Raw genomic sequence first — 21,493 nt, forward strand, 5'->3', positions numbered from 1 at the left:
TGTGTGTGTGTGTGTGTGTGTGTGTGTGTTATCATAAATACTATGTCGCATGAATTGTCTAAGAATTCAGTTGATAATGAGGAGAGCTAAGAGGACCTAATTCAACATGTGAAACCAGACCCAAAATGAAATCAAACACAGGTGTAAGGTCCTTATGAGGCTGAATACTACATCTGCCGAGGCTGCAGGTGGCGAGTACTTTGCCTAGATAATGTGAAATTAGCATAATAGATCCTAAATGTCTACTAAAGGTTAGACATGAACATTTTCTTCTGTGCTCATAGATGTCTGCTGCCATCCCAGTTTTGAGACTTTGGTTTAAAAATCCACTTAGGTTATATTCTCAGCTGTAAACTTTTATTTCCGACAGAGAATCACAGTATTTAAGATTAGGAAGAGTCTTTCCAGTAGTTCCCTTACTTTTCTGTAACCTCTATCCTTCATAAGTGAGAGGAAACTCTTATCTCTAAGAAAACATTAGGCCAAACCATATAGGTCATGGTTGATTAAACACAACACCTTGAATATCACTCAGAGGTAAAACAGCACTGCAGAGCACAGGTGCAATATTGGGTTCACATTCGTAAAATAAATGGGTCACTGAATTCTGCACAACACGAAACCTCCCCATGTTCTTCAAGGACAACTCCAAGTTTAAATTACTGCAGGACTTCAGTAAGAAGGACAATTGCTGGCTAACTTGACACATGAAATACTGCAAGTAGTGTCACATTTCCAAAAATTAAATAATTTGTTCTCCATAAATATAAGTAACATAGAATGCAGAGTTTTGCTTAGACAGTATGTATTTCAATATACTTTGTGTCTGATGCCACGTGTTTTATTTAAATATAATGTGTTATTAGATGCTATGATTATTTTCTAAGCACTTTTGAATATTTTGAGGGGACATTATGATTCATATTTAAATGAGATACACTGTCAGAAAGACACAGATAGGCAAATGCACAAATCTCATTGGAGGGAAGAACATTTCAGGGCTATGTTTTATATATTTGAACTAATCGAGCATTTGAATAAAAACATAAATTCACAAACCATATGTATTATAAACCTACCTAAAATTCAGGTGTACTGTAACCTCCAAAAGTGTTCCCTGCCTCTTTGACACTAAGATAACATGGAATCTAGTTAAATTAAATAGATTTTATATAGTTTGCTCATTAAATATATATTTTTGAAAATGTGTCTTCATAGTTTTTATGACTATTCATTTTTGAATGAATAGCCAAAGTTTCTGCAAGCAAGGTCTCACTTTCCTCCAAAAGATGAGTTGGATTTTCAGAAGCTGGCTGAGCTCATTATAAAGTAGTACTGAGTGTGAAACTATCAAGGTTTCATTCCTTTTCCCAACTCAAACAACTGCTACCATCTCGGAAGAAGCAGGTGCTGATGCGTGAACAATATTAGCACTAAAAAGAACAGACCATTTGGTGATGACTTTTCTCACTGGAATATTATATCAAAATACTTTTAAATTCCCCAAAGTGCCCAGGTGAAAAGGCAAATTAAACTTTAAAAAGCCTAAAAATACCTCAATGGTTTCATTAGTTCTTCTTCTCCTTACAAATATAACATGCAATTATATGAATTATAACTTTCAAAAGGAGATTACGCTTCAGGGATTTTGATGTTTATAGGACTCTGTGAAAATATCTTAAAATAAAAAAGTATATTTCAATAGTAGAAATACCAGAGAAGCAGCAGAAATAAGCCAAACAGTCCAAACATTAAAAGCAAATTTGGAACTTTAAAATAAACCTCATTTCCAGTAACATACACATAGATTCTATCATGACACTATCATGCCACAGATGCTACTAACAATGGAGGTTTTACTTGTACTGTTTTTCCAGAAAGATCATTAGAAAGCCTTTCCTATAAATGGAGTTTTCTCAGAATGTTACAAAGTGCCATCTTATTTAACAAAGCATTCCTTTTGAGGCTAGAGTTTAAGACCATATGAAGGTGGAACACTGCCACACAAAACCGTGTAAGCAGGGCCTGCTTTCTAAGGCTGAGATGATGTGGATTTTTACATTTGTTGTCAGCCCTTTGGTTCTTAGGGAAATACAGACAAAAACACCAAGTCGAAACTATTAAGTAGCTCCATACAAGGATCTATCCGTGCTTCATGGCAGACTGGATTCTGTGAAAGAAAGCAGAGGACTGCTGTGCTTAGCACTGCTCAATTAGGTGGACACTGTTTAATATGTTTACTGAGTTTTAAGTTGTTACTTTGAGCAGTTGTTTCAGGAAGTTCAGAGCTGGGATGGAAAGAATTCCTGCCAAAGGGACCTGCAGCCTTGAAAGTTTCTTCACCATAATCTGGGGCAGATTTTGAAAAGAGAGGACTTGGAGAGCACAAGGATCCATGCTTTGGGAAGAGGCCGTTTCTGGGGCAGCAAAGAAGGTACCAGAAGCTGGCCCTTAGCCTGGTTTGAGGAAGAGCCTCTCTAACATCCTGTGTGGAAGTTTGGGTCTGGATTCTTAGGTGTGTGATACCTTGAAGTAGTTCTAGGTTAGAAGTAAGCTTATCCTAGTATGGCCCCTCCTGGCCTCTAGCCCTGCTGGCCAAACCATTTATTTTAGGGAAAAAAATTCAAATTTTTAAAATATTTGTACAATAAGACTGCATCTTTGCTTTGTATTTTACTTTTCTAGCCAAGTTTCCATGCCGCCTCCTGCCCACTCCCTGTCCCATTAGCCCTGTCTGCCTGCCCACCCCAGCAGGCCCCAGTGGAGAGGGACTGAGCCAATCGGTGAGGGTGCCCGCCTCCCGTCTTGTCCCAGCTCCCCTTCCTGGCCTTCCTTTTCCCTCCCCACCTGCAGGCTGGAGTGCTGCCCTCTGCAGGACCTGAGTGGTGAGGCTCTCGCCCTGTGCTGAACCCCCAGGGCACAGAGGATGGGAATATTTCAGGGGAGGGGCACACCTTCCTCTCTTTCTGCTGTCTTTAAAATTCCAATAAATGGGAACTTCTGCCCCCCCAAAAGTAAGCTTATCCTTATCCTGAAATTAATGGATCTCAATCAGGAGTTTTGCCCCCAGTGGGGCATTTAGCAATGTCTGCAGATGTTTTTGATGACTGTGGCTTGGAAGGATGCTACTGGTATCTAGGTGACAGATGCTGCTCAGTGTGCTACAGTGCCCAGGGCAGTCACCTGTTACAACAATACCCAGTCTGAAATGTCCCTACTACAGCTGTGTTGAAGCCCAGCCCTACATGCAGGCCAGGCATCATGCTCTTCTGGATTTTGTACTTTCCCTGTGTTGCCTTTCATTGTTCATCCCACTAGTGTTAAAAGTTAAAGTTTAGGCATAGTTGTGCACTTAGAAATTATGGAAAAGGTAATAAACACAGCCAGCTTTAAATTTAATTCAGTTAAACTAAATTACATATTAACTGAGTACACGAGGAAATGGCAGAGAAACAAAGGAAGGGCACTGCCCCACTGCCCCAAGTCAAGAGTGACTGTCATCAGTGAAAACTCTGTGCCCAGCGATGGCATGTTATGTAACGTGGGCAGCAAACACAACAGAATAGCCAAGAAAATGGGAGGCCAGAGTAGAGCATAAGATTTGTTCTTAGAAGTGCATGAAGCAAGTGCCAGGGCATACCAGAAATCACCAGCAGACACACCAAAACAGGCCAAGGAGCCTTAAATACTAAAATCTGGGCACTAAGAGTCATTATGATCTCATTACGTGACTTCATATAGGCGACAGAAGCTAGAACCGTTTAAATGACACTTCATTCACAAACAAATACTTATACACCTATCTCTATAATATAATAAACATGGTCTGAGCCCTAGGAATACAGCAGTATGAAAGCAAAAGCTGCCTGCTCTCCTGACAGCAACATTAAAAGGCAATTGCAATAGTGTACACCTAAATATATCATATTTAATTAAAAGATCATTAGTGAAAATTTCTCATTTCTTGAGAGATATATAGTTTTCTGATCAGATCAGGGATGCTATGCCTTAGACAATTTTCCCAGGAATGCTACAGATTGCTGGTGTTTAGCAAATACAGATTTATGTTTTCTCTTACGCGTTTTGCATTCATGAAATAAAACCAAATAATGAAATTTGATAGAAGCCACTTTTTCTTGGGAAGAGGACTTGAAAAGTACTGTGAGACTCGCCGAAGATGTTGTAATGCACTAATTCATCAGTATTCTACAATGCCATCCTGAATTTAAGCATGTCATTCGTTCTCTGGATTATGTTTACTTTACAGTAAGTATATGAAGATGATTACACATACTGTCAGTTAGTCCTTGTTACCAGCACTGTTCCTGCTTTGTATATAAGGGAACTCAGCACGTACCACCTGCCTAAGGCCACCTTTTCGGTAAGTGATGAGGCTCAGGTCCTAACCTTGTCCCACAGCCTATGCTGCTAACCTCTGACAGGAAGTTAAGCATTTGCAGTAAAGACTTTAATTAATAATCATATGCTTTAAAATCATCCTTGCAATTATTTTATATATATTTTTTTGCTTTCTTTCTACCACGCCCTAGACCATAAGCACACAAATATGATTAGAATGGATCATCTACTGAAAACAGTCAAGCTGGGAAGTCTGAAGAAAGTATACGCCTAATGGAGACATGAGAAGGTCATCTTAGAACGATTCAGTTGCTAAGCGAGGCTTGGAGTAGAGCTGAACCTCTTATCTGATTTACTAAATTATCTGAAGTTGCCATTTTATTAAAGCCACGTCAAAACTTTAAACATGAGTTTTGTCCTTCTTTGAAACAATGTCAAGGTAAATGATACAGTATTCTCCTTGTGTCAAATATCCACCAGATTCAGCAAGTCTGCAGGCCACTGAAATAAATGCCCCTTGAACCTTGTGTGGACCCTAGATTTCCTTTAAGTTACAACTTATCTCCTGTTGAACTGCTGCCCTGAGATCTTAAATGACCATTTAGAAGACCTAATGCATTTCTAAAAGAACATAGCTTACCTTCAGAATGGAACTTGTTGACTTGAACACTGTTCTCTTTTTGCGTGTGTGACAGAAGCAGGAATAGTCTTGGTCTAAGGCCAGGCATTGCTACCGTTTATCATCCCTCCTTACTACCTCCACCTGCTGTCCTCACACTTGAGACCAAGTTTCTCAAGGGCTGTCTCATAAGCATCTGAAACCAGCTCTGACAGCTCCCTAATACTACATTTTGGATTTTGTGTGCTCACTTCAAAAGACAGCCAATTATTTTTTTTACTTTCAACTGTCTATCAGTTTACTAACATAAATACTTGAAAATTCAACTGAAAATCAGATGAAATTTGTGCTATTTAAATATTTTCTTTCATTTAGAATTCACACTTTTTTTCTGTAGAGTACCTACTGCTTATAATTGCCTAGACCATCAGGGTCTCAAATATTCACATTCACTTCTTTCTATTCTTGTCTTGTTATTCACCCCTGTTTTTCTTACTTCTTTACCATTACAGAAAGAAAATCAAGATGGGGGAACAAAATAAAGTACACCTATTTAGGACTGTTACACAAAAACAATGGTTAGACTAATAGGTATAACACTGAAAATCTGACAGAGAAGAGAAAGATTTTTAAAAAGTCATTTGCTTATGCTGAGTATCACTGTAAATAACTCCTGAATAAAGTAAATAAATGTTTTCTCTTTGTTCTAACAAATCCCTCTTAAAATCCAACTCTTCGTCATTTTATTTTCAAGTTAACTAATATAACCATTTCCTCCTCGTGAAACTGTTGACGCAGAAGGCATGAGCTTTGACATCATTCATGATATTATATTTATCATTATTAATATTATGTTGAACAACTTTGAGTTATCAGAACAATATCCACTGGGAAATTAACCTTAACAACTAAAAGTACTGAAAAGAGGACTAGCAAAACATCAAGAGCAGTTGTTTCTGACTGTTATCTGAAACACAGCATTAGAAATTTTAATTAGAAAGATGACTCATATTCAGAAAACAGTTTTGCGGTAAAAGATTTTGTTATACAGAAGCTATATTGTTTACACAGAAGAAAACAGTGGGTCAAATCATTAAATATATTAATTAATAAAATGTGAATTCATAAAAACAAACAAGTGAGGAAGTGAGGATATACACAGATTGCCATCAGCAATTGTAGAACCAAAGATTCTATTGTAGCTACACCAGGTTTCCGAGGTCATTAATTCCACAGCACACCCAGGGAATCCCGGAAAGGATGAAGCACTGAAAATCTCCTTCAGGTGCTATCTACCCGTTTCTGCATCAGGACAAAAAAGTGTTTCCTACTCTGTTTTCTTTCATTGCCATTCTCTTCTCTAGTCAACTCTCCTTTGTTTTACTCCTTCCATTCTCTTAAGCAATAGCCTCTTCTTCACCAAGTTTGACTTCTTGAAAGCTTGAAATAGATTTTGCAGACATCCATTCTCAGTGTCTATACTGAGAATATTTATAAAATTGGCAATAACACTATGGTTGTTGAATAAAATAAATAAAATACATTCCTTGATTTGGGAAGTATACTCTCCACCAATTCCAATCTTTAGGTGCTACCTTGGGAGATAGGAACGTAACAAGAATGAAAGAAGTATAATGGATAATTTCTGAATGTCTACCTCACTGATGTCAACTATCACATCAACTTTGATTAGGTATGATATTTTTGTTTGGTTAACTGTCTTATTAAGGACTTTTTCAATTTTCAGTGTCAGGAATTCATATTGAACTACTTTAGACAAAAAGAGTTTATGTAATAGGAAAGGCAAAGGTATAGAGTTGACTGAATTAGAGACTAGGCATTTTTCTATCTACTTTGTCTCCTTTTCACTGTCGGCCTTGTTCTCTTAAACAAGAAATCTCAAAATAGAGATTTTCTTCAAATTTTGAGTCAGTGAAGCTTTGGGCTCACATCTTTAATTTTATCACTAAAAAGTGAAGGGAGTTTTACTGCCAAGAATCGGGTTGAAAGGATAAAATCTCAGATAAGAATTGAATAATTTAATTCAAATAACTGTCTCTAGAATTAATTTTTATGTCCAGAAATGATCAAGTGCTATGACTGACTACCCTAGGTGAGAAGCTAATGCTTGGCCAATCCCTGCAGATACAGAGATGGGATTTTACAAAATTAGGGCCAGTACAACTCAGACAATATTGCTATTGAGCTGGGAAGCAATTCCTCAAAACAAGGAGTTACTATTCCAAAAATAAGAAATTCTGTTTGGCCAAACTACAATGTTCTGCCACCCTACCTATATCATAAACACAGCCTCCTTCTCATCTTTTCTTTGGACTAAGATTTCCTCATGTGAAGAGAAATTTTAAAAATTGCTCAGCTATTTATAATACAGAGAAGTTAAAGAAAAAACAAAAAAATCAGGAAATATAATTTTTAAATTATTGAACTGTGAGTAAATGATTACTGAATAATTTCATACAGTATTACTATATTTTTAAACACTTTATAATTATTAAATGCAACAAATATGGTGGTATACAATGCATGAGCATTTTTACAAATTAAAATAATCAAATTAATATAACTAAAACAAAATATGAAGAGTTAAATCGTATTTCTCTTTCTAGTGCTTCTTCTTGGCACTGTGAAACTGCCCTCTAATTTCAGGTTTCTTGCATCTTTCAACAAAAACATATTTGCACAAGACAAAGTTTATTTTAATTGAGCTTTCTCTATAAAGAAATTTAAATTAAACTTTAGTTTTGCTTAATATCCTTCTATGAAGTTGTAAGGATTCCATATAACTCTCACTTTTGAAACAATTGCTTTCCTTCAAACTAACGTGTCATTCTATACTAATTTGTTTATATAAATTCATCTCTACTGTATTAACTGTTGCAAATTTACAAGTGAGGCTCTTTACAATTTAGCAGTAACGTAGGCACCAGAAATAGAAAAACAAGGCCATTTTTTTACAAGGTGTTTACACTCAATCTTGGAGAGAAACTGGTGAAGTGGAAGAAAAGTCAATCTCTTCTTTCTCTCGCCCACTTTCCCTTTTCCTCTTTTCTATAAATACACACACAAGTACACACACACAAACAACTTTGAAGAGAGAAAAATCAAGATATATTCTTTCGTACTGACTAGTGTGGCTGCCAAAGGAAAAAAAAAAAGTTAACACCTATTTAGGTAAAATTAGTGGGATTTTTTTTTTCAGGCTAAGGGAGGAAAGCACCTTGCTCTCCTAGCAGTATCCATGGGGGTGACCTCAGGCTACAGACATTGTGAGGCAGGGAAGTAACGACACATTTGGTGAAGACTTGGACCTTTTATGAAATGCACAGTAGCTGAGATGAACAGGGTGAAACTAAGGACAAGGGAAGATTCAGAAGAGAAAAAGGGGATTTAGCAATGATTTCCGAATTTTAAGAAACCTGGTTAAGAAGAATACATTAAACTTATTTCCCACAATAAAATAATAGGATAATTAGTAGGAAGTTGAAAGAGGTCAGGTATTCATACATATTCAACAGTATTATGAAAAAAATGTATTAAGTGTTACTGAACAAAATTCCTATAATATCTACATTAGGAAAGTGTTAAATGTAAATCAGACCTTTAAAAATGATACTCATATTTCTGAATCAGCTTTAGACAATTTTTTGCCCTGAACATCAGCAAGGTGCAACTTTCAGGACATTCTATTAAATACTGTCCTATTGGACTTTAAAAACTCCTCAAATGTCCTTAGTAAACAATTTATTATTTCATATATTAATTTAATAATAGATATATTGCTGCATAGCAATTTAATTCCTATCTTAAGCTAATTTTATATTCTAAGATATTTTGCCTCAGGCGTGGACTGAATGTGTAATCTTATCATTTAGGAATTAAGTACATTGTGTCTCTACCGAGTTCTTCCTTATGGTTTTTAATATTATTTCAGCTTCTGACCTTTTATAAGATTCAACAGGTTAATGAAGTATAACTCTCCAATGGTTATCCTTATGCAAACAGTTCTTTTTTTTTTCTTCAAGATTTTTCACATGATCCAAAATTTATGCCAAACTCTCCACTAAATGGATCTACACTAATGAGACCCTCCTCCTGACCCACTGTTTTTAACATGGACCTATTTCTGACACTCCATAATCCTTGAGAATCTTTTCCAAATTTAATGAACTTTAACAAATGTCAGTTAAAGGTTTACTTACAAATGAGAGGTGACTAGAAAGACTTAACACACAAACTTTCAATAGAAGTGGAGTTAAGAGTTATCTCTTGAGATCACCATATTGAAAAATCATAAAAGTGTAGGACCATTAATACTGATTTTTAGGAGTTTATAATTAATCAGATAATCCAAATCTACATTTCCTTATATACTATATGATAGAAAATATTTTATTTAGACACATACAAAATTCCTTTATTTGTACCTCTTTTAAAGCCTCTATTATGAAATTCTAAGTATATGTCCTAATAGGTTATAAGTCCTCCAGGGATTAGAAATCTTTATCCTGCCCTCGGTAGTTCTGTGCTACTCCAATGCACCCAGGGTCTTACACTTTCTAGCATTCAAATATATATTTTGGATTAAGGAATAAATGTTTCATCCGCATCTTTGTTACTTTTTAACTGACATGAATCCATATTCCAGACCTATTCTTAAATATAATCTTTACAAAATTTTTCTTGACCATGCTATTTGAAATCTCAAACTCAATCATTTCCCCTCTGGTTTATATTATAGAACTTATCACCATCTAACACACTCTGTATTTCACTCATTAATTTGCCTATTGTCTGTCTCCCCAGCTAGAATGTAAGCTCCATACGGACAGGGGATTGGGCTGCTGTGATCGCTACATAACAGCAGTGTCTAGCCCATGGCGAGTGTTCGAAATAAAATGTGGAATGAACAGATAAATGCAAATTTTATCGCTCTTGGAACTCAGAAATTTTTGTGGAATGCGAAGCCAGGAGAATACTTTTAAATTTGAATCCTTGTAAGCCCTACGTTTATTCTCAATGAGCAACAGAAAAATGCATTTGTTCACAACTTTACACTTAAGTCCCCAAGTTTGCTAATTTGCCATATTTACTGTTTGCCACAGCTGCAGGTATGGGAGGCTAACATTTCCTCTGGTGTCCTTGTTTATATATCCTTTGTTGTCTTTAGATTTCCACGGACATACCTTACTGAATCAGATCTGAGATACTCAGTTTTTTCAGTGTCATTTACCTGTTACTATACAGGAGCCAAACTGATGTGTTAATGAGGTGTGGTGGGAAAGAAAGAGTCCTAAATTCTTACGATCATCAATCTCTTAATGAGCCTGTGACCCTGGGCTGTGACCTTAAGAAGTGCCTCTCATTCTCCTTCTTCCCCTACCCAGCCTTAGATGAAACACGAAGACTACAGGGAACCAGGAGTTGGGTATTTCCCCATCCTCAGGTCAGACTCTAGTAAAAACCCAAATTTAAGTCTGGTAAAAGAGTTTCCCTTACCAGGGAAGGCCTTGGTAAGAACAGAGTATTTCAGGTGTATTTCACAACGCCTACTTCTCCCCTCCTGCTGCCTGAACTACGAGGGGATTTTTCTCCAAACTAATCCAATGTAGAAAAGTAAAAAATTAAAAGAATAAGTGTCCATTGAAGAAACAGAATCTAATAGTTGCAACAAGTTCATTTCATTTACAAGAATCTCAGTATACAGATATTAGAATGCTGTATTCTCTAAGTCTGGGTGTAGATACTGAGCATCAAAAGATCTGCAGTGGTTCATGGGTACAAGAACACACAAAAGTATGCCTTTGCACTCCCTGGCATCTATTGGAGATTGTATCAAAGGAACACAAAGTTAGATCAAGTTCAGAAGCTTCTGACAAGTAGAAATAGCACTGGCAGTTAAATGTTTGCCTGCAAGAAACCTTGGCTGTGATCTTAACATTAGGCTTCTAAAGTTTGATGAAGTTAATTTTTGCCACCAGTCCTTTATCTGTTGTTACTTTAAATGATTTCTGTCTAAGCATTGTCCTTTTTATTTCTTGCCATAGATAGGGTATTGTTGTAATTTACTCTTGATAAATACTAGTGGCAACCTACTTATATAAGGATAAAAGTAAGTTATTTATGAAAATGTCAACACTTGAATGTTGCCAAACTTTTATTTAGAATCAACTTCAGAGCCCCTAATACATAAAGAAAAAAATCAATATATTTCCAAGAACTGTTATAAGAATACTAATTTTTAATACTTCATCAAAAATATCAAAAATTATGAGACATGCATATTAAGATACCAAACTTTTTAGTTTAGTTTAGTTACTGATATTTTCTTCAATAACTAAACATCAGTCACTAAAAAGTTAATCTGCTTGTGTTTCCAGTATTTTCTATAGTTAAACTTTCGTTATGTCAAATGACTCTTCTAGAAACATGACTGAGGACTGTTATTTGTCAGGTCATTCATTTTAAAGTAAAGTTGTCTTAACAGGAAACTGAAGGGAAAGACTGTTAGATTGAAATAAAACATTTGATATCATGAAATGATCATCAACGGTGGATGGCAGAATGGAGAAGTCACCAGGAACACAGACTGTTGGTGACTTAGTCCTTTGCTTTATTTATTGAACTGATACAATTTTTAATAAAATAATTATAACAGGATTTGTTCCACAGTAAATCCACATTAGGAAAATATATGAATTATCCATGCTACTTCTTTTTCTATCAAGCATTTAATTTTGCCATTATAACCAAATATCATCATTGCATCTACTTTATTCGCCAAAATGTGTTATTTTTTCACAGAAACAAGGAATAGCATCAGTATACAAACATGAAACTTTTAAAGACACCTTCAACAATTTCATATCCAACAAAACGTAACTGTAACTTCACATCCAAATATAAATACTATTCATCATAATGGGGATATGATTGTCTTCACCATATATAGAAGCCCAGTGTCAAATACAATCTGCTAAAATAGGCCTCTACTTCTGCACATGGGGCTAGAGAATCAGGTTTTCATCATAAAAATAAAAATAAAAAAATAAAATCATAAAATGTGCATTTCAAAGGAGATGTTATATTCGTCCCTTGTCATACTAAGCATACTATATCAGTTTCCTATTGCTGCTCTAACAACCACAAACTAAGTGGCTTAAAACAACACAAACTTATGATTAAAATTATGGATTCCAAAGTCTGAAATGGGTCTCACTGGGCTAAAATCAAGGTGTCGGCAGAGCTGCATTCCTTCTGGAGGCTCTAAGTGGGGAGCCTTTTCCAGCTGCTAGAGGGTGCCCACATCCTTTGGCTCATGGTCCCTTACCTCATAATCAAAGCCAGCAATCTGGGGCCAAATCCTTCCATGTTGCCATCTTTCTGTTTCTCCCTCTTCTTCCTCCTTCTTCCACTTTTAAGGACCCATTTGATTGCACTGGGCCCACCTGGATAATCCAGGCTAATCTGCTCAGCACAACATTCACTAGTTTAGCAGTCTGAATTCCAACTGATATGTTAAGTCTCTTGCCATGTGAAGTAAGATATTTGCATGTTCTGGGTATTATTTCATTTTAATATAATTTAATGCGATATTAGTAGCTTCCATGGAACAATCATAAACACATTCCTTAAAATATGATTTTAAAAGATTAATTTTTTTAAAAGAAAAAATGTCTACAATAGTGAATTCATCCTTTTTTCTTCTCCTTCATATTTTAGGCTACCTAATTCCTAGGTAATCGTTTCATCTCCAGTTCATACTAGGCTACATATCTCATTACATTTTTTGATTGTTATCTTTGTTCTACTAAGTAATAAAAAAACAGAAATAATATGAATAATGGAAATACTAGTAAAGTTGTAACTTTGGAGTGTTTGACAATTATCAAAGCATATTCGCTGACTCAGTTTCACAACAATCTTTTGACACAGGCGCACTGAGAATTTTTTTTTTAATTTTTCAATTTTATTTCAGTTCTTACATTTATTGGCATAAAGCTGTAGAATTTATTATCCTTTTTTTTACATAGAATTTATTTTTTAGAGTGGTTTTGAGCTCACAGAAAACCTGAGTGAAGGTACAGAGATTTCCTACATTTTCTGCCCCTTTATACACACAGCCTCCCTACTATGAAAATCCAGCACTAAAGCAGTATCTCTGTTAAAACTGATGAGCCTATATTGACCCATCATTATCACCTGAAGTCTGTATGTCACATTAGGGTTCAACCTTGAGGTTGTACCTTCTATGAGTTTAACAAACGTGTAATGACATGTATCCACCATTACTGTATTATACAGAATAGTTTCACTGCTCTGAAAATCCTCTGTGCTCTGCCTGTTCATCACTCCCATCCTTCCTTACCCCTGAGAATCACTGATCTTTTTTTCTGTCTCCAGAGTTTTGCTACACTGGGCATTTTTAAAATCCTGTATTACAGGTGAGACCTGAGAGGTTCACTGCTATTCCTCAAGACACCTAGCCAGTCAAGTGTCTGGATCTCAGTTACAACAAAGATCTTTTGATGCTACTAAGTGCATTTGTCGTAAACCACATTACTGTTTCCAAATGATGTTATAGATTTGTATCCTAATATTCATGGATCCAAAGGTCAGATCTATATGTTATGTAAAACTTTTTTTAAAAGTGGAAAATAAAATATTTTCACAGATTTGAACCTTTGTTTTATTGCATTACCATGATGCAAGGGAGGCTGACTGGGGTATTAAACACACACACACATACAGAATGAGAAGGCAAGAGTTCACTCAGATTTGCACATTCTTTAAAGTTTCTGAGACTTGATCTGTGATGTGTGGAAAATATTTCCTATCACTAAGAACTGTGTGGCTTAGGTCCAGATGTGGTGCAGTTGAGATCACTTTATAAATTATAAAGTTCTTATAAGGGACCATTGTAATCATTAAATGTGCTTGTCCAACTACCCATCAACAAAGGATGAAGACAGTCTGAGTTGATTCAGGCAACGCTCACAAATGGAATGATTGCACACACACACACACACACACACAAGTGATCAGGAGCTAGTCATTATCCAAAATTAACCTACAGAGAAGGGAAATAGTATCTAGAAGTTACCACTAGTCTCCTGATTCCAATCAATGCTTTGATCATCCTGCCTTTGCCTCTATTTATGATAATGGTAAGTTTAATAGTCTAATTGGACTTTCAGATGTGATTTCCCAAAGTCTCCGAAATGGCAAATGTTCACTTTTCCTCTTTGTAATGGTCTAAAATTGCTGCTAATGTGATAGCATCATGATTGGTTGGAGTTCTCTAGGAAACAGTTCATTACTCAAAAGTACTGAGATACAATACATTGGAGAATAAAACTGTGAGTTAGTTCCAAATAAGTGTTTAAACTATGGGGTAAACTTAAGAAACATGTGAATACAAGTGCTGATATTCTCTATCTGTAAGAAAAAATATTGATTATAATTTTTAGAACTATTATAGAATCAAGGCATTGAAACTTGGGATTATAGCTATTTTTCTTCAAATGGACTTTTTATGCTTTTTTAACTGAAAAAGTCTACATACTTCACATCTTAAACCAACCTTGCACTGAAGCATATGCACTGTAAAACCATTATCATATGCCATTGGTTTGAATGTATAAATGTAGCCCTTATGCATATAATAGCAGAGAAGTCAGGATTTATGAACTATTGTTCATAAACAAATAAGTATAAGATACTTTGCAGGCTTTTAGAAGACAGTTAAAAATCAGAAGACAACTGAATCTCTTTGGAAGATTTTCTAAGAAAGGTACATTGGTCTATATGTTTTGGTACCAATACCATGCTGTCTTGATGACTGTAGCTCTATAGTATTGTCTGAAGTCTGGGAGAGTTATTCCTCCAGCCTCTTTCTTTCTCTTCAGTAATGCTTTGGCAATTCTAGGTCTTTGATGGTCCATATGAATTTTATTATGATTTTTCCTAGTTCTGTGAAATATGTCCTGGGTAATTGGATAGGGATTGCATTAAATCTGTAGATTGCCTTGGGCAGTGTGACCATTTTAACAATATTGATTCTTCCAATCCAAGAGCATGGAATATCTTTCCATTTTTTAAAGTCTTCTTTAATTTCCTTCATCAATGGTTTATAGTTTTCTGTGTATAATTCTTTCACCTCCTTGGTTAGATTTATTCCCAGATATTTTATTACTTTGGGTGCTATTTTAAAGTGGATTGTTTCTTTACTTTCTTCTTCTGTTGATTTATCGTTAGTGTAGAGAAATGCAACTGATTTTTGAACGTTAATTTTGTAACCTGCTACCTTGCTGAATTCTTCAATCAGCTCTAGTAGCTTTCGTGTGGACCTTTTAGGGTTTTCTATATATAGTAACATGTCATCAGCATATAATGACACTTTTACCTCTTCTTTTCCAATTTGGATCCCTTTTATTTCTTTCTCTTGGCTGACTGCTGTGGCTAGGACTTCCAGGACTATGTTGAATAGGAGTGGTGATAGTGGGCATCCTTGTCTTGTCCCAGATTTTAGTGGGAAGTTTTTGAGTTTTTCACCATTCAGTACTATGCTGGCTGTAGGTTTGTCATATATAGCTTTTATTATGTTGAGATATGTTCCCTCTATACCCACTTTGGTGAGAGTTTTTATCATAAATGGGTGTTGAATTTTATCAAATGCTTTTTCTGCATCGATTGAGATGATCATGTGGTTTTTGTCCTTTCTCTTGTTGATGTGATGTATTACACCGATTGATTTGCATATGTTGAACCAGCCTTGTGTCCCTGGGATGAACCCCACTTGGTCATGATGTATAATCTTTTTTATGTGTTGTTGGATTCTATTTGCTAAAATTTTGGTGAGGATTTTGGCGTCTATGTTCATCAGTGATATTGGCCTATAATTCTCTTTTTTTGCAGTGACTTTGCCTGGTTTTGGTATCAGGGTGATGGTGGCTTCATAGAATGAGTTTGGGAGTATTCCCTCCTTTTCAATCGTCTGGAAGAGTTTGAGAAGGACTGGTATGAATTCTTCTTTGTATGTTTGGTAGAATTCCCCGGTGAAGCCATCCGGTCCTGGACTTTTATTTGTAGGGAGGTTTTTAATTGCTATTTCTATTTCCTTTCTAGTGATCGGATTGTTCAAGTGTTCAGATTCTTCTTGATTCAGTCTTGGTGGACAGTATGTTTCCAGAAACTTGTCCATCTCCTCTAGGTTATCCAGTTTGGTTCCATATAGTTTTTCATAATATTCTCGTATGATATTCTGTATTTCTATTTTGTTTGTTGTAATTTCTCCATTTTCCTTTCTTATTTTGCTAATTTGTGCTCTCTCTTTTTTCTTCTTTGTGAGTTTGGCCAGAGGTTTGTCGATTTTATTTACTTTTTCAAAAAACAAGCTTTTGGTTTGGTTGATTTTTTCTATGGTCTTGTTAATCTCTACTGTATTTAATTCCTCTCTGATCTTTATTGTTTCCTTCCTTCTGCTGCTTTTTGGGGCTTTTTGTTCTTCTTTTTCTAATTCATTCAGGTGGTGGGTTAAATTGTTTATTTGAGATTGTTCTTCTTTTTTGAGGAAGGCCTGTATCGCTATAAACTTCCCTCTTAGCACTGCCTTTGCTGTGTCCCATAGGTTTTGAGTGGTTGTGCTTTCATTATCATTTGTCTCAAGGTATTTTTTAATTTCAGCTTTGATTTCCTCATTGATCCATTGTTTTTTCAATAACATATTGTTTAATCTCCATGCATTCCTGTTTTTCTCCTTTGTTTCTCTGTTGTTGATTTCCAGTTCATAGCATTGTGGTCAGTAAAGATGCTTGAGATAATTTCTATCTTCTTAAAATTGTTGAGGTTTCTTTTGTGCCCAAGTACATGATCCATATAGACCAATGGAACAGAATAGAGAGCCCAGAAATGAACCCACAAACTTTTGGTCAACTCATCTTTGACAAAGGAGGCAAGAATATACATTGGAATAAAGACAGTCTCTTCAGCAAATGGTGTTGGGAAAACTGGACAGCAGCATGTAGAACAATGAAGCTAGAACACTCCCTTACATCATATACAAAAATCAACTCAAAATGGATTAAAGACTTAAACATAAGACAAGATACAATAAACCTCCTAGAGGAAAACATAGGCAAAACATTATCTGACATACATTTCAAAAATTTTCTCCTAGAAGAAATAAAAGCAAGAATAAACAAATGGGACCTAATGAAACTTACAAGCTTCTGCACAGCAAAGGAAACCAGAAGTAAAACAAGAAGAAAACCTACGGAATGGGAGAAAATTTTTGCAAGTGAAACCGACAAAGGCTTGATCTCCAGAATATATAAGCAGCTCATACGACTCAATAAGAAAAAAATAAACAACCCAATCCAAAATGGGCAGAAGACCTAAACAAGCAATCTCCAAGGAAGACATACAAATGATCAAAAGCACATGAAAAAATGCTCAATATCACTAATTATCAGAGAAATGCAAATCAAAACTACAATGAGGTATCACCTCACACCAGTCAGAATGGCCGTCATTCAAAAATCCACAAATGACAAATGCTGGAGAGGCTGTGGAGAAAGGGGAACCCTCCTACACTGCTGGTGGGAATGCAGTTTGGTGCAGCCACTATGGAAAACAGTAGTGGAGATTCCTCAAAAGACTAGGAATAGACTTACCATATGACCCAGGAATCCCACTCCTGGGCTTGTATCCAGAGGGAAATCTACTTCAGGATGACACCTTGCACCCCAATGTTCATAGCAGCACTATTTACAATAGCCAAAACATGGAAACAGCATAAATGTCCATCAACAGGTGACTGGATAAAGAAGATGTGGTATATTTATACAATGGAATACTACTCAGCCATAAAAACCGACAACATAATGCCATTTGCAGCAACATGGATGCTCCTGGAGAATGTCATTCTAAGTGAAGTAAGCCAGAAAGAGAAAGAAAAATACCATATGAGATCGCTCATATGTGGAATCTAAAAAAACAAAAACAAAAACAAACAAACAATCAAAAAGAAAGCATAAATAAAGGACAGAAATAGACTCACAGACAGAGAATACAGACTTGTGGTCACCAGGGGGGTGGAGGGTGGGAAGGGATAGCCTGGGATTTCAAAACTGCAGAATAGACTACACTGTATAGCACAGGGAAATATACACAAAATGTTATGATAACTCACAGAGAAAAAAATGTGACAATGAGTGTGTATATGTCCATGAATGACTGAAAAATTGTGCTTAACACTGGAATTTGACACAACATTGTAAAATGATTATAAATCAATAAAAAATGTTAAAAAAAAAGAAAGGTACATAAACTACATCAGTACTAAAATATTTATTAAATATTTTTCTTAGAAATTGAAAAATTAATATAAAGATATTCATAAACCAATAATTTTTCACCTCTGATTTTTAATACAGTGCTAACAATGGTATGTAGAGTACTATACAGAATTTTGTACCTTGATTTTTTTTCACCTCACAGGATATCACAGACATTTCCTTCTGACTATATAACCTCCTAACTAGGTTTGCAAAGCTAATAGCAATTATATAAAACCAGCATTCATTTGTTCAAAACACTTGCAGAACAGCTACTATGCTCCAAGCACTGGTACAAGGCACAAGGGATACAGAATCCCAGGAATTTACACTACTATACTCAAATCCTACAGAAAAGAAGGACACCAAGTAATTAAAATGCAAGGTAGTAGATCTGATGATAAGAGTTAGACACACAGAGTCATGAGAATCCAGAAAAGAAACATGTAACTAAATCTAGCTCTAGAACGATGTCAAACTCATTAACTGTTAAAGGATGGGTCGAAGTTAATCAGTCAACGTTAAGTGTGAGTGAGTATTCCCAGGCAAAGGAGACATAGATGAATGCTTATGAAAAGCAGCCTGACATTCCACAAGGGAAAGCACAAACACTGTAGGGTGGCTAGAACATGAACTAGGAGACAGAGTGGTGAGAACTGAGCTTGCAGTTGTAAGCAGAGGCAATCATGGGAAACCTACGTGCCTTGACACATATCCCGGGCAAGACTCTTGAGAGGTTTTTAAGCAGGGGAATAAAATGGCCAAACCTAGGTAGATCAGATAGCACCTACGAGGAGGAAGTAGATTTAAGTGGGAAATGAATCAAAATTAGGAAGCAGTTAAAAGTCAGTTTCAAGATGGACTTAACGAACTTTCTGCATGCAAAATGTAATGACTAAGGAAAAGATTATTCCATCTTATTCATAATAGGGAAAAGTAATATTCATTGAGATCTAACATCTGTCAGACACCAACTAAAGTGCTACAGCGATGTGATCTTGGGTAACCTAGTGAGTTGGGTACTACTGCTATTCTTATTTCACAAATGGAGAAACTAAGACATGGAGAAGGTATGGAACTTTACTCATGGTACATAGTTAGCAATTGGCAGAGTCAAGATTCAAACCCAGGCACATACGATGTGATATGATGAGTGAAAAAACAGATCAAGGATAATGCCTACCTAGTTCCTAGCTAAATCTATTAGAAGGCAATACCTCCAATTGAGGTTGAGAAGCAAAAAGAGAAGTTCATTTTAGTGGCTTTGTATATATCACAGTTTAATCTTTTTCCTATTATTGGACATGAATTTATTTCCAGTATTTTATTATTATAACTAATATCACATTGGATATCAATATACGTATATACTTCCATCTTTTGAATTATTTTCTTTTAATAGAAATTGATAAATGTATTTTAATCTTTTAGCATCAATTTTATATCAACAATATATGAAAGTAACAAGTTCTTCAAAAATCTTACTCATATTGACCATTTTTTTCCTTCCTAAAGCATGAACAGTCTGACCATCTAGATAAAAAACACTCTCCCCTTCAATAAAAAAAAAAAAAAAAGAAAGAAAAGAAAAAACCACAACACTATTTAAATGCAATTATGGAACACATCCTTTTTTACTTTTTTCCCCAAGCATTCTAAAAACGTCAATACATTCACAGGTTATTTTTACAATCACTAGGAAACACCACAACACACATGCAAGAAGGGCCATAAGGTCTCTGTTGACAAGGGCAGAGTGGCACTGGGATGAAGCATAGCTTGCTGCTTGCTGCTTTTCAGATCCTAACTATGGGCTTTGAAACAGTCCTACCTTTCTAGAACCACAGGATCTCAAAAATTAAAAAGGACAGAATTAACCAATTTCCCAGAAGTCTTTAAAAGGAGAGTTTTTAAAGATATATACAGAATTTATTCAATACAGTGAAGCTGAGAGTCAAGAATATTCTACAGATATTCTCTTTTTTCTATTTTGTTTCTGTTCATTTTTTAGTGAGAGAGGTTTAAACTCAAGGAAACAATTTGTCAAGTTTAACAATGACCACACTTTTCTCTATTCTTTTATCCTTGGCAGTTAATTTTTATTTAAAAAAAAATCACAATGTTGAATTTGTGATCAATAGCCAATTGTATTTTGTGAATTTCATGGTCAGTCCCTAGAGACAGTCTGTTTCATTAGCTGATCCACGTCTCTGAACCACACACATCCACTGGCTTGCAGAATCCCAATTAGTTCTGCTCTCAGTGGCACCTTGTCACAGCACTTCCCTTGCCCTCTACAGATTCTGCTTGACAGCTGGCATGAACAAGTAGGCTAAATCAGGCCACCGATGACTCACAGAGGCTTCAGGCCTTGTACACCTCTTCTTCCTTATAATGTGTCTAGAAATTTTGTAACACTTCTTTTTCTCCTGTGTGTTAGGAGAATCCCTGACTCAAAAAATTACCTGCTCATTAGATGTGTTGGTTACATTTTTTATTATCCTGCGAGGTACATGATATATCAAGACTCGGCATAGGATTTATTCAGCTACCAGATGAAACAGAGCAAAGAATGTTGCCAACATGCATTAAACATAGACCAAAAGGCATTCTATTATTACTATTGTTATTATTATCTCAACTACATTAACTCAAAAGTTAAAAAATGGAAAGCCTACACACTAACAATGCATGATCTGAGTTAAAAACATTTAGTATTTGAAATGACTGACTCACTTTTTAAAATATATCAAGACTGAAATGAAAAAGTGCACATGAAGGTTGAAAGGGTACATCTTCTTTAAGTACTGACCTACTTCAAAAATATTTATTGTGATTATGTGTCTTCAGTGAAATAGTGGGCAAATAATTCACTGACTTAAATTATGGGCACTATTAATTAAATAAAGTAATACATCATTTGTATATCTATTCATATCTGTGTGTATATATAAAACACACATTTTACGTATGTATTAATTATGGGAAAATGATAGTTCATACAGTTTATTTCCAGGCCATACCATAGGACATGACAATATTTACTCATTTAACTATGCAAAGAATAATAGAAAGGCAAATTAAGAGGGGCTGCAGAATGATTATGTGAATTTGTTTTCTGGTCATTTCAGATATAATTTAAATAAACTTGACTTATTAT

The 21,493-nt window shown here is 35.5% G+C and overlaps 2 protein-coding genes across 6 annotated transcripts in view; one reads left to right on the top strand and one right to left on the bottom strand.

Moving 5' to 3' along the window:
* The window catches only part of NEGR1 (neuronal growth regulator 1), a 779,356-nt gene that overhangs the window by 675,992 nt on the left and 81,871 nt on the right, over positions 1–21,493 (bottom strand). The window lies entirely within an intron of this gene.
* LOC102524451 overlaps positions 1–21,493 on the top strand; it is a 64,331-nt gene that overhangs the window by 840 nt on the left and 41,998 nt on the right. The gene's annotated exons all lie outside the window — the stretch shown is intronic.

The sequence above is a fragment of the Camelus ferus genome, chromosome 13, assembly GCF_009834535.1.
Source record: "Camelus ferus isolate YT-003-E chromosome 13, BCGSAC_Cfer_1.0, whole genome shotgun sequence".
In the NCBI taxonomy this organism is placed as follows: domain Eukaryota; kingdom Metazoa; phylum Chordata; class Mammalia; order Artiodactyla; family Camelidae; genus Camelus; species Camelus ferus.